The sequence below is a fragment of the Nomascus leucogenys genome, chromosome 13 (genome assembly GCF_006542625.1).
Source record: "Nomascus leucogenys isolate Asia chromosome 13, Asia_NLE_v1, whole genome shotgun sequence".
Lineage (NCBI taxonomy): Eukaryota > Metazoa > Chordata > Mammalia > Primates > Hylobatidae > Nomascus > Nomascus leucogenys.
In genome coordinates, this window is record NC_044393.1 from 36,151,862 (window position 1) to 36,165,832 (window position 13,971).

The 13,971-nt window shown below is 45.6% G+C and overlaps 2 pseudogenes; both read right to left on the reverse strand.

Annotated features, from left to right (window-relative positions):
* Window positions 1-307: 307 nt before the first annotated feature.
* LOC100595247 lies at window positions 308-2,458 on the reverse strand (annotated as a pseudogene).
* Window positions 2,459-9,099: 6,641 nt separating this feature from the next.
* On the reverse strand, window positions 9,100-9,362 carry LOC105740688 (annotated as a pseudogene).
* Window positions 9,363-13,971: the final 4,609 nt, after the last annotated feature.

A 13,971-nucleotide genomic window follows, 5' to 3' on the forward strand; every position in this document is an offset into this window, starting at 1 on the left:
CAGCCCTGCTGGGAAAGGTAGATCTGGCATCTACCTGTGTGGAAAGCAGGGAGGATGCTGTCTGGAAAGAATGCTGGAGTGTGTGTGTGTGTGTGTGTGTGTGTCGCAGGAGGCTCTCGGCTCATACACTCTTTGTGACTATAGGGGAGGCTGGGCCTGACTTCTTGCCCTCAGGCTCCTGAATCCCCAGAGATCTTGCTGACAGAGGTCCCTAGAGTGCAAGAGCAAGCTGGGATTGTTCAGGAAAATGGGCTTCCCAGGCTGGGGCGGCCAAGAGACCATCCATAAAATACCAGGGAGCCCGTGCTTAGCAGTGAATGGCCTGGAAGCCAGGCAGTGTAGCTTTTCCAAGTAGGTAAGTGTCCTCATCTGTGCCCTCATTGAGGCACTTCACCAAATACAGCAGCAGGTGGTGGGCGCCCATCGTGCAGGTGCTATTGAAGAACTGCTGGTGGTAGCAGCCCCAGTCTGTCTCATGCTTGGATGGGAGGAACTCATAAATATCTACCTGGTCACACAGCATCATCATGATCATGACACCAAGTATCCCAGATGATGGGGGTGTCACTGAATCTCTTCTGAGGAGATTTCTTGCAGGATGTCCCACAAATCCCAAGGCACCTGGGGCTTGAGGATGTAAAGGGGCTGATTGGGGTGCAGCTTACGATAGCTCATGTAGTTATTAAAGAAATTATAGTCTGGATTCTGGTACCACTTTGAAGTATCTGAATGATATATAGATGCGTCCCATACAATCAGGATTCCTTCATTGTACAAACTGTCTTTGAGGAAATGCCTTTTTGTGGTGACCAACTGAGAGTTCAGCAGGTGAATGGTAGTTTTTGTGGCTACATCTTGACGGAAGTTGGCTGTGGGTGCCTCATTAAACCTCAAGACTGCATCATGATCATCTAGATCTCTGCCCGGTTGCGAGGACTTCAGAGATCCTGCTGATGAGAAAACAGCACACTTGCCCCAAGACCTGCCCTTGGTCCTAATGCTGTCCTTGGGCAGGTAACCCCCCTACTCAGAGGTACTGAAGAGAAAATCTGTGGTCTCTACTGTGGATACGTTCACGTGGTCCAGGAGGTGGCAGCGTGGGGCCTCTGCACTGAACTTAATGGTGGGCCCTGGCACCTTGTAGGACACTTTGTACTTTTTCATGCTTAAATAATTCTTCCAGATGGTTTGCAGCCTGGGGATAAGGTTTTTGGAAAAGCTGTCCTTGTTCCACACCTGGAAGGAGGCCTCTGGATAGCCTTGGCTGGGCCTCTGGGGTTGCTGAGGGCCTGGCTGCCCCTGTGGGGGTCCTGGGTGCTGCTTGAGGATGCAGATTGGGAATAAGACCTCATGGCCACTTTCCCCAGACTCTTCAACATCTGGAATTTCTTGGTTTGAAATTTAAGGGAATCATAGTAATTCCCTTTCTTCTTTTTCTTCTACACACAGATGACCGCAAACAGGAGAAAGGCCAGGACACAGCAGCTGAGGTTTTTCTGCAGGTTGGTGTGAGCCAGGAGGAAGATGTGTTCAGGTAAGCCACTTTGTTCTGAGAAGGAAAGCAGGAAAGCTTCTGGCTAGTTCCCCAGGGCTGTGGGCCCTCCAGGTCCTCAAGAACTAGCGCTATTCTCTATGGGAGAAAAGTTCGCTTTATTTGGCCTGGAGGCCAAGGCTTATTTTTCTCAAGATGATCAAAAACATCTCAGCTCTGGGATAGAACTCTGGCACCAGGGCTTGGGACAGGTTCAAGAGGACCAGTTCATTTCAGCTGGGCTCCATGACATTCACTGCTTTTCTCAGGACTGCTGGCTGCAGGGCTCTGCAAAACCAGTTCTGCCCTTGCTCCCTGCACTCTGGGCTGCAGAGGCTGCCGTTGCTCCACCCCACTTGGTTCTTGGTGGCTCCCTATGTTAACACTGGGAAGTGCCCCAGACGTCTTCCCCTGCCAGGCCCTGCCCAGGACTTCCCTTCCCCAGGTGCCTGTGGAATACGTGCTTGGCAGGGGCAGGAGAACCCGGGAGCTGGGCGCCCCAGAAGGGAATCCCAGAGAAGGGGTCTGCTGGGGAAGAGCTGCGCGGTGGAGAAGACCAGAAGACTGGGGAAGGAGGAGAGGCTGGAAGAGGGGAAGAAGAGTGAGGCAGAGGGGCAGGAAGCCAGCTGCATTCTTCTAATTTAGGTCCAGATGTGACTACCAATGGTACAGCAGATAAATAACACTCTCAGAAAAAAAAAATCAAATTGTTGAAAGAAGGATGGAAGAAACTCAATAAAAAATAACACTGTAACAGGAGAGAAGGAGAACATCAAAGGGTGGTCATGAGTTCACAGCACACATTACGTCCCTGCAACACAGGAGCAGCAAGCATAAGTGATTTTGGCTTGGGCAGCAGACACTGTTCTTTAGTTAGCCCATCTCATTGCCTCTGGGCTGCTCCCTTTGCCTATCTTCCTTGTCCATTGTCCATCTAAAGTGTACCTGGGATGGAGTCCCCTTCTGAATTCTGCACAACTTTAGCAGCTCATTTCCTGTTGATGCAAGATCTGAGGGCTGAGGATGCCTTAAGGTTATGCCGGCCATACTTGCCTGGTCAAAAGACTCATTTGGAGTGCTTATTAATACTTCAATTCCCAACACTACTTTTTACCCTAATAAAGGAGAAGATCCTGGGAAATTGTCTTTGCCTGGATTCCCTAGAGAACAGAGCAAGAGGCAAAGGTTTCATGGTAGAGCCTTAATGGGAGGCGCAATCTTAGGGTGACAAAACTTAGGGACCAGGGGAAGGAAGGCAGGCAAATGCAAGATGGTGTATTACTGAGCTGACCACAGCTGCACAAGAAAACATAGCTTGTTGCAGCCGGGCGCGGTGGCTCACGCCTATAATCCCGGCACTGTAGGAGGCTGAGGTGGGCGGATCACGAGGTCAGGAGATCGAGATCATCCTGGCCAACATGGTGAAACCCTGTCTCTACTAAAAATACAAAAATTAGCTGGGCGTGGTGGCACGTTTCTGTAGTCCCAGCTACTCAGGAGGCTGAGGAAGGAGAATCACTTGAACCTGAGAGGCGAATGCTGCAGGGAGCCAAGATTGTGCCACTGCACTCCAGCCTGAGCGACAGAGCGAGACTCCATCTCAAAAAAACAACAAAAAAGAAAACATAGCTCGTTGCTTACAGAGGCGTCTTCTTAAAAAGTTATGTCTTGGAATGTTCCACTGAGGGGTGAAAGAGAAAGATTATTTGCTGGTTCCCTCCTGTTTCTTATCTTGCACTGTTCAAAGTTCACCCATGCAGTGTTAACTCCCTTGTGGCCTAGCATTCTTTTCCACTCTTATAGAAAGGGATGCCAAGTTCCTGACTGACAGGTTACAAAATCATGGGTGGTAAGAGAATAGCAATTCCTCAAAATGAGGGAATGCAGGCAGAAAACAATTCACAGAAATTGAAGGTCATAGGGTAACAGGTAATGTTCAAGATATTTAACAATCAAGACATTACGGACACAGGTCAGTCAAAAATTACTGGCTGGGCACGGTGGCTCACACCTGTAATCCCGGCACTTTGGGAGGATGAGGCAGGTGGACCACCTGACGTCAGGAGTTAGAGACCAGCCTGGCCAACATGGTGAGACCCCGTCTCTACTAGTAATCCAAAAATTAGCTGGGCTTGGTGGCAGGCACCTGTAATCCCAGCTACTCAGGAGGCTGAGGCAGGAGAATCACTTGAACCTGTGAGGCAGAGGTTGGAGTGAGCAGAGATTGCGCCACTGCACTCCAGCCTGGGCAACAAAGCAAGACTCTGTCTCAAAAAAAAAAAAAATTATTATAGGTATGGAGGGCCGAGTGTGGTGGCTCATGCCTATAATCCCAGAACTTTGGGAGGCTGAAGTGAGAGGACTGCTTGAGGCCAGGGAATCGAGACCTGCCTTGGCAACATAGAAAGACCCTATCTCTAAAAAAAAAAAAAAAGTAGTGGGGTGTGGTGGCACATGCCTGTAGTCCCAGCTACTCAGGAGGCTGAGGTGGGAAGGTCGCTCAGTTTGAGCCTATGAGTTCAAGGACGCAGTGAGCATAATTGCACCACTCCACTCCAGGCTGAGCAGCGGAGGAGACCCTGTCTCAAAAAATAAATAATTAATTAATTAAACATTTTTTTCTAGCTCTGCATGCTAACACACAAAATACAACAAAAACAAACAAATCTCAAAAACAATGACCAAGACAATAAAAAGTATTACCCCTTAGCACCCAGATATAGTCTTTAAATATAATTTTTCCCTAAAAGGAACCATAGCTACTTGAAGAGATGTTAGATTTCATGTCTGGAGCAGAAGATATACAGGATGAACCTGAAACATCCTGTTGTATTAGAACTTTTAAAAAACTATACAATATGGCTGTAGAAGCCCACCTACAGTATGGGACAATTTGAGCAACAAGAATAGTAACTGCAGGCCGGGCACGGTGGCTCATTCCTGTAATCCCGGCACTTCGGGAGGCCGAGGCGAGAGGATCACATGAGCCCAGGAGTTCAAGACCAGCTGGGCAACATGATGAAAACATAAATACAAAAAATACAAAAGAGAGAAATAGTTCTGTTTTTCTTTTTTTTTTTTTTGAGACAGAGTCTTGCTCTGTCGCCAGGCTGGAGTGCAGTGGTGCGATCTCGGCTCACTGCAACCTCCGCCTCCCAGGTTCACGCCATTCTCCTGCCTCAGCCTCCCGAGTAGCTGGGACTACAGGTGCCTGCCACCATGTCCGGCTCATTTTTTTGTATTTTTAGTAGAGACGGGGTTTCACCGTGTTAGCCAGGATGGTCTCGATCTCCTGACCTCGTGATCCGCCCGCCTCGCCCTCCCAAAGTGCTGGGATTACAGGCGTGAACTACTGCACCCGGCCAATTTCTTTAGTTAACAATTAGAATACTTATCTGTTCTTATTAGGAAAAAAACCAATGTCTTCCTCTTGAGACACTCTCTTTTCTACTTAATAAACCCAATAAATCTGGGGCTTATTAAGTCTAAAGCAGCCAGTCCAGCTTCCAAACGAGTCAGCCAAGCCCGGGTTGTGTATCTAACTTGTGAAAAACAGGTCACCTGGAGGGGACACTGTCTGAGAGCCACCTCACATCTACATGGAGATGGCGCAAAGGAATGTTGCCAGTTATGGCAACCGTGAAAATTCATTGTTCAACTCTCCTGCTGTGGGGAGCGGAGTTGACTGGCAGCCCCAGCTGCTCCCCCTCTGGGTCCCCCACTGCATTTGTGCTAATGCAGGCTGATTCCTGCAAGATGCTGCTGCTCTGACAGACAAATCTGGCTCCAGGACTCCCCACTGGCCTGGAAGAGCCTTCACTGAAACTGCACTGAGATCTGACACTCTTCTTAACCAATGTTTTCTTCCCACTTCCTTCACAGCTGTCAGATTTTTATTCCTGTCTGAATCCTCTCTTGCCATTTCCTGTTTGCGTCCCCTTTATCCTTCACAGACGTTTCCCCCAATAAATCCCTTGTATGTCTAATTTGGTTTTGGCATCTGTTTCTCAGTAGACCTCCCAGGCATACATGGTGCTGGAGCTGGTTCCCACTGGCTTGTGAGGGCTGAGCCTATGTCTCTCTTTCCAATTCCACACTCAGTGACATCATGATGGGAGCTCGAAATAGGTCATGGTGGGAGTATTTACACCATAGAAATCAACTAGTGCTACGCATGAAGGCTTTTTCTTCTCAGTGAGCTGGTTGCTAAACATTTATCAGCAAACCTCTGGTATCTACCCAATAGAAATGTATGTATACTCACCAAAATACCTGTATTTGATTTCCAGATGATCATAGCATCATGATTCACAGTAATCTCAAACTGGAAACTGCCCAAATGTCCAGCAGGAGAATTAATCAATAAATTGTCATATCATGATGTGTGTATATAAGTTTCTATTTTATTTTTTTTAGACAGGGTTGCCCTCTGTGGCTCAGGCTAGGGTGCAGTGGTGTGATCACTGCAGCCTCAAACTCCTGGTCTCAAGTGATCCTCTTGGCTCAGCCTGTCAAGTAGCTTGGACTATTGGTGCATGCCACCATACTCTGCTAATTTTTATTTTTACGTTTGAGACAGCTTCTTGCTCTGTTGCTCAGGCTAGAGCGCAGTGGTATGATCATGGCTCACTGCAGCCTCGATCTCCTGGGCTCCAGAAATCCTCCTCTTTAGCGTCCTAAGTAGCTGGGACTACAGGTATGCACCATCATGCCTGGCTAATTTAAAACAATTTTTCTTTTGTAAAGACAGGAGTCTTGCTATTGTTGCCCAGGTTGGTCTCAAACTCCTGGCCTCAAGTAATCCTCCTGCCTTGGCCTACCAAAGCATTAGGGTTACAGCTGTGAATCACCATGCTCGGCCCATAGTACTTTTTTTTTTTTTGAGATGGAGCCCTGCTCTGTCGTCCAGGCTGGATTGCAGTGGAGCAATCTTGGCTAGCTGCAACCTCCGCCTCCTGGGTTCAAGCAATTCTCCTGCCTCAGCCTCCCGAGTAGCTGAGATTACAGGTGCCCACCACCATGCCCAGCTAATTTTTGTATTTTTAGTAGAGATGGGGTTTGGCCATGTTGGCCAGGCTGGTCTCAAACTCCTGACCTCAGGTGATTTGCCTGCTTCGGCCTCCCAAAGTGCTGAGATTACAGGCATGAGCCAGTGTACCCGGCCCCATTGTATGTTTATGCCACATTTTGTTTACCCATTCATCTGTCCACAGACACCTGAGTTGCTTCCACCTCCTGGCTCTTGTGAATAAAGTTACAATGAACATGGAAATACACCTATCTCTTCAAAATCCTGCTTTCAATTATTTGGGAAATATACCCAGGAGTGGTACAGCTGGATCATATGGTAATTCTATTTTTAACTTGTTGAGGAGCCACCATACTGTTTTTCATAGTGGCTGCACCATTTTATATTACCACTAACCGTGCACAAGGGTGTGGTTATTGGAATTTCTCCACATCCTCACCAACACTTGTTATTGTCTGTTTGTCTGGCTTTTTTGTTTTTAGGATGGGATCTTGCTATGTTGTTGCTCAGGCTGGCCTCAAACTCCTAGGCTCAAGCAATCCCCCCATGTTCGCCTCACGAATAGCTGGGACTACAGGAACACACTACCACACCACCATGCCAGCTATTGTCTGTTTTTTTCATGTGTTTTTTTTTTTTTTTGAGACAGAGTTTCTCTCTCTTGTTGCCTAGGTTGGAGTGTAATGGCGCGATCTCAGCTCACTGCAACCTCCGCCTCCCGGATTCAACCGAGTCTCCTGCCTCAGTCTGCTGAGTAGCTGGGATTACAGGCATGCGCCACCACACCCAGCTAATTTTTGTATTTTTAATAGAGATGAGGTCTTGCCATGTTGGCCAGGCTGGTCTCGAACTCCTGACCTCAGGTGATCCACCCACCTCAGCCTCTCAAAGTGCTGGGATTATAGGGGTAAGCCACCATGTCTGGCCTGTTTTTTTTTCTTTTCTTCTTCTTTTATTTTAAATACAGGCTATTCTAATGGCATGAGGAAAGAGGAATTTTGATATCCTTTTTCATTTCTGCCTCCCAGAACATAGATCAGTGTCTGGTATATAGCAGCCACTCAAAAAATATAAGTTGCTTAAATGAATACATTGAATGAATTGACTGCCTTTTTAGTGCGTGAAGTGGGCTGAATGGTGGCTCCCCCAAAAGATTTGTCCATGCTCTAATCCTTGGAACCTCTGGATGTTACTGTATTTGGAAAAAAAGGTCTTTGCAAATGCTGCCGGGCACGTTGGCTCATGCCTGTAATCCTAGCACTTTGGAGGCAAGGCGGTAGGATCACCTGAGGTCAGGAGTTTGAGACTAGCCTGGCCAACATGTGAAACCCCGTCTCTACTAAAAAAATACAAAAATTAGCTGGGCGTGGTGACAGTTACCTGTAGTCCCAGCTACTTGGGAGGCTGAGGCATGAAAATCGCTTGAACCCAGGAGGCAGAGGTTACAGTGAGCCAAGATCATGCCATTGCATTCCAGCCTGGGCAACAGAGTGAGACTCTGTCTCAAAAAAAAAAAAAGAAAAAAAAGTCTTTGCAAATGTAATTAATTAAGGAGCTAGAGGTGAGTTCATCCTGGATCATCCAGGTGGGCCCTAAATCCAATAAATGTCTTTATAGGAGATACACACAGAAGATGGACATAGAGGGGGACGTGATGTGAAGGTGGAGGCAGATATGGGATTTGTGACCACGAGCCAAGGAAGCCAAGGAATGTGGACAGCCACCAGGAGCTGGAACGGGCAGGGAAGGGTTCTTCCCTAGAGTCTCCAGAAGCCTAGCCTGCTGATACCCTGACTTCAGACTTCCAGTCTCCAGAACTGTGAGAGAATACATTTCTGTAGGTTGGTTTTTGTTGTTGTTTTAAAACTTTTATTGTTTTTAGCAATAATCTTGTGTGTTCATTTTAGGAATATGGAATACACAAGTAAGCAGATGAAAAAAATCTTTTATAATCCTCTATAGAGGGATTGTACCTTTTATCTTTCACCCTTCACGAGTTTTTATGTGCATATATGTAATATCTAAATGTACTCTTACCTTTCAAAAATGTTATTCACAACTGGGCGTGGTGGTGTGTCCCTGTAGTCCCAGCTACTAGGAAGGCTGAGGCAGGAGGATTGCTTTGGCCCAGGAGTTTGAGGCTGTAATGTGCGATTATCACATCTGTGAATAGACACGGCACTCTAGCCTGGGCAACGTAGCAAGACCCTGTCCCTAAAAACTAAAAAATTAAAACGATATTAACATATTACTTAGTAACCCTTTTTTCATTTTATATCCTATCGGGAACCTCTGTTTTTTTTTTTTTTTTTTTTTTTTTTTTACAAATGAGTAAAGCTCTTCTATAAAAGAGATTTGAAGATTGGTTCAAATATGGTAAACAATGAGATGTGGATAAATGATGCATCTAAAACCACTAACAGCAACAGGTTAAAAGTAGAAAGATGGACAAAGGTATATCAGAAAAATGCTAATAAAAAGAAAGTTATATGGCATTGTTAATATCACATAAAATAAAAATAAAAGTAAATTGCATTAAATAGAGGCAAGGATGGTTTTGATCAACCTTCCAGTACATCCCTGTAAGTTTGTTTCTTACTCTCCTTATCTTGTCTATTTCACCCACTTCTCTAAACATATCTTCATTGCTTAAATGCCTCTTACGTACATCTTTATATTCTGGAGAGATGGAATTAGGCTTTCTCTAAAAGTTCCTTCTGCATTTTCCTCCTCCTCTGGCTTTTCCTCAAAATTTGGTTCACTATTTTCTGGCCTTCCTTCCATTTTTGGACAGGGTTTCATCTCATGTCTGTGGGGCTTCTCTTTCTTCCTTCTATTCTTTCTTTCTTTTTCCTTCCTTCCTTTCGTTTTCCTTCCTTCCTTCTTTCCTTTCTTTTTTCCTGCTTATTCCCCTTTGAGTGCAATAACTTCTGACACTGATCAGGTACGTTTCTTTCTCCTCTTTGTCTAGCCTTGGATTGTGCTAAGAACAACAGACCTGCAAAATTCTCACAAGTTGACTCTTCCCTTCGTTGGCCCCCAGCACCTTGGCCTACACTGCTGAAGGAAGCTGGTACCCAGATGGGAACGAGAACCAGACCAGTAGGACTTCTGCACTGTCAACTCTTAAGTTTCTGTAGTTTTGTGCCACCAAGTTTGTGGAAATTTATTATGGCAATCACAGGAAACTAATATGTTATCTGTAATTAGGAGAAATTATAAGGGATTTTAATCCAAAAGGATGGCTTCAGTTTGGGAACTTCTCATTTGAAGTCCTTCATGGCCATATTTAGCAAAGTCATTTGTCTTTTAACAGTAGTACTGTTTTCATAGTATCTTATCTATACACAAGAGAAAATTTTTGTTCTCTGTTGTAGAAATTTGGGGGAGGGGGCATGAATCTAGCTCATCCAATAGAAATTTCAAGCCTTCTGCCTTTAAATTGATGTGCTCATCTCAGTGCAGGGTCTTGTCCCTTGAGCTGATATAAAGGTGAACTCCTGTACCTGTGGGCCTTGTCTGAGGAGGCCACCAGGAGCTCTGTCAACAGCTCAGAGGTATAACTTTATGCTCCCAGATCAGGGACTCCTAAACACTTTCTCTTACAGTCTGCCAAGGACTATTGGAATCTTATGCTGGTTGGTTGACAGTGGGATATCCATTGGAGCTTTCAATGCCTCTTTATTCCTACCTAGAACCCTCTCAGTTGTGTTTGTTCCAAACCTTCAGGATCAACCTCTTTCACAGGCAACATAGTACCTTACCTTCTAGGTGAGATTTTAACATCTATAATTAGAGAATTGCTTGGTCATACATTGACTAAAAGTATAAGGAGAACTTTGGGACAATAAACTATATCGATGTTTCAAATAGTACAGAATGAGGACCGGTGATGTTTGGGGGAAAGTCAGATGGTCAATCAGATTTTACTTGAGCAGTATTCAATCTTTGCTATCTAGTAGGTATTTGATAAACAAACATTTGTTATATGTATTACACATACATGGAGCTATCTATTTGTATCTATTGGTACCCCTCCCAAATTTCCTTTATAGGATCCTTCTTATTGCTGTGAATGTTGTCTGCTGAAAGAGATGTGTGTACAAAATGCTGCTCCCTTACCTCAAAGTGGAATCAATTCTCTGGTACAATTCATGCTCTAGGGCTCTCCATAGGATCAGGCTGAAGCTCAACTCTAGATAAGACCAGACCACATCTTTTCTCAACCCCCTCCTGGGCTCTATCTTTCTTCCTTCACTGTGTCTCTTCCGAGAGCAATCTTCCAATAAATTATGCACTCAGATCCTGTTTCAGGCTGCTTCTAGGGAATCAGACCGAAGACATTGCATGAGTAAAAGCCAAAAATTATAAAATCCATCTATGTCCATGACTTGGAGACAATGCAAGCAAAGATACAGGAAGGGATGACATGAAATCAGAGAAAGGGCCAAGGTGAGTAAGATGCCTTACTTGAGTGAAAAAGAATAGGCACAGGCACCGTCAAACCATCCTGCACTAACCAAGTGGATACAAACCCTTTTGGTCATGCAGTTGGCAAGAACTATGTTATTTTAGTGTCTGGACTTAGAGCAATTTGTATCAAAGCCTGGGTATTCTTTGCCACTGGCATTACAGTTTCTGGGACCTAGAAATGACCACCATGACAAAGACCGGTGGAAAAAAAGGGATTTCAGGCAGAACAGCTGCAGAATCTTGGTGATAAGGCATGTGGGGTCCAACAGAGGCACTTCTGAAGCTACGGTGACTACGGTGACCTCCTTCATGAGAAGCAACTGGACAATGATACTAGTGTATTACATATAGATGACTGGTTGTAGATTATATATTTATATACAGTTATACTGTCATTCTTAATTCTTAATCAAGTCCACATCACAAGACTTATTCTTGTCCTTAGAGGAACCAGGGTACAGAGTGTTCTGGTAATTTATTGTTGTGTAACAAACTGTCCCCAGTTGGCTCATGGCTTAAACAAGTACACTCATTTATTTTGCTTATGTATCTGCAGTTTGGGGTGGGTTCAGCAGGAACAACACCCCCCTGCTTCGATTGTCTGGGACCCCAGCTGGGAAGACTTGAATGGCTGGGGGCTGGCTTCCTCACAGCATGGTGGTCTCAGGGTAGCTGGACATCTTTTATGGCAGCTGGCTTTCCTAGAGCAAGTGTTCCAAGACACTTCAGGAGGAAGCTGCAAGACTTCTTATGACCTAGCATAAGGTCCCATTTCTGGGACCTCAGAAATCCCAGTATATCACTTCCACCATAATCTATCAGTCAAGCAAATCACTAAGGCCAGGCTAGATTCAAAGAGTGGGGTGGGGGTGGGGGTGGGGCCAAGGATTAGACCTGATCTCTCCATAGAAGGAACGTAAGAGAATTTGCAGCCATCTTTAATCTATCACACAGACGTAGAATGTGTAGGGGACTTTTTGATAAACGCAGTAAAGGAAAAAGAAGATAGCAGGTAAGATTTTGTTTCTTTGTTTATTTGTTTTTAGGGGTAGGGTCTTGATCTGTTGCCCAGGCTGGAGTGCAGTGGTCCAAAAATAGCTTACTGCAGCCTCAAACTCCTGGGCTCTGTGATCCCCCTGCCCCAGCCTCCTGAGTAGCTGGGACTACACGTGCACGCCACCACATCTGACTAATTTTTTAAAAAAATTTTTGTAGAGACAAGGTCTCACTATGTTGTCCAGGCTGGTCTCAAACTCCTGGCCTCAAGTGATCCTCCCACCTTGGCCTCCCAAAGCACTGAGATTACAAGCATGAGCCACTGCACCCAGCGTGTTTGTTTTTTAAGGACAAAATAATTTCACCATGTTTGAAAGCTAAGGAAAAAGAACCAGAGAAGGGAGTAGATTAAGGAAGAAAGAATGTTTGCTGCAGCAAGATTCTAAGGCTTCAGAGTAGCAATATCTAGTCTAGGGACTGCTGTTCTTCAGATGCACACCTTTTCTGTTATCCCTGAATGTTGGTAAAATCATGTGAAACTTCACAGTCTGGGTTCGGTCTTGCTGTGGGGAGGGAAGGGAAGGAAAGGGCTGGTTCACTTCTGGCCTGGAAGAGTAGGGGGAGCAATGTCTCCTATAGCTAGGGCATGGCCTATGCCAGCCTCCCCATCTGATGGGGTCCTGCCAGAGGGTAGGGCCATGTCTTCAATTTCAAAATCCTACATGGCAAAAACATAACCTACAAACCAGAATGTCAGTGCTAGGGCCTAGGCCAAACAATAGTTTTCCTGTAGGAATGGGGAGTATGTGTGGATGTAGAGCTGGGGGTAAGGCTTTTGTGCAATTCAGCTTCACCAGGCTTGAAGAAGATGCAGTGAGGACAGTCAGGACCTGAGTATGAGAGTGGGACCTGGGTATGAGTGTGGAAGTCCATCTTAGAACCTTAAAATTCCATACTCTGAGGTAAAGCTGAGAGGCTCCACAGGTCTATGAGGGATTTTCTTTGTTTCCCAGGGACTGTAAGGTGCCCAAATTCTGAGGTAGGTGCCACAGGAATATTCCTCATAGCATAAGCGTTATGTCGGACAATGTTCTGCTTATCTATTACTGAGCAACAAACCTCTCTAAAACTTAGAGGCTTAAAATAACATAAATTATAATTTATGAAAAATTGTAAACAATTCATCATTTAAGGGTTAAATGATAAATAAGTTATTTCTTAGGATTTTGGATAAGTCACAGTTAGGAAAGACCTGTTACTGTTGTGGGTAACATGGAACAGCCCAGATGGTTGGAATAACCCAACCCAGATAGCTTCTTCACTCAATGATTGATCCCTTAGCTAGGATGGCTCCACCAGCCCGAGTGGCCCAGCTCTCCAAGTCCAAGTGGCCTCTGCACGTGGTTTCTCTCCAGCAGGGTGGCTAAAGGGGTGCAGCTCATGACCACCAACAGCTCAAAATCAAGGCTGCCAGGTCTTTTTTTTTTGAGATGGAGTCTTGCTCTGTCCCCCAGCCTGGAGTGCAGTGGCGCGATCTCGACTCACTGCAACCTCTGCCTCCTGGATTCAACCGACTCTCCTGAGTAGCTGGGATTACAGGTGCGTGCGACCACGCCCGGCTAATTTTTGTATTTTTTGTAGAGACAGGGTTTCACCATGTCGGTCAGGGTGGTCTCGAACTCCTGACCTCGTGATCTGCCCGCCTCGGCCTCCCAAGGTGCTAGGATTTCAGACGTGAGCCATCGTGCCCGGCCAAGGCTGCCAGGTCTTTTTTAAGCTCGGAGCTAGAAACAAGACATTGATGCTCCTACCACCTTCTTCTATTGGTTAAATTGAGTCATGGTTTCTCATGGTCTCAATCATGACCCAGTCCAGATTCCAGGGTCAAGGACCATAAAAGGCTACATTGATGGAAGACATGTCTCATTGAGGGACACCAGAG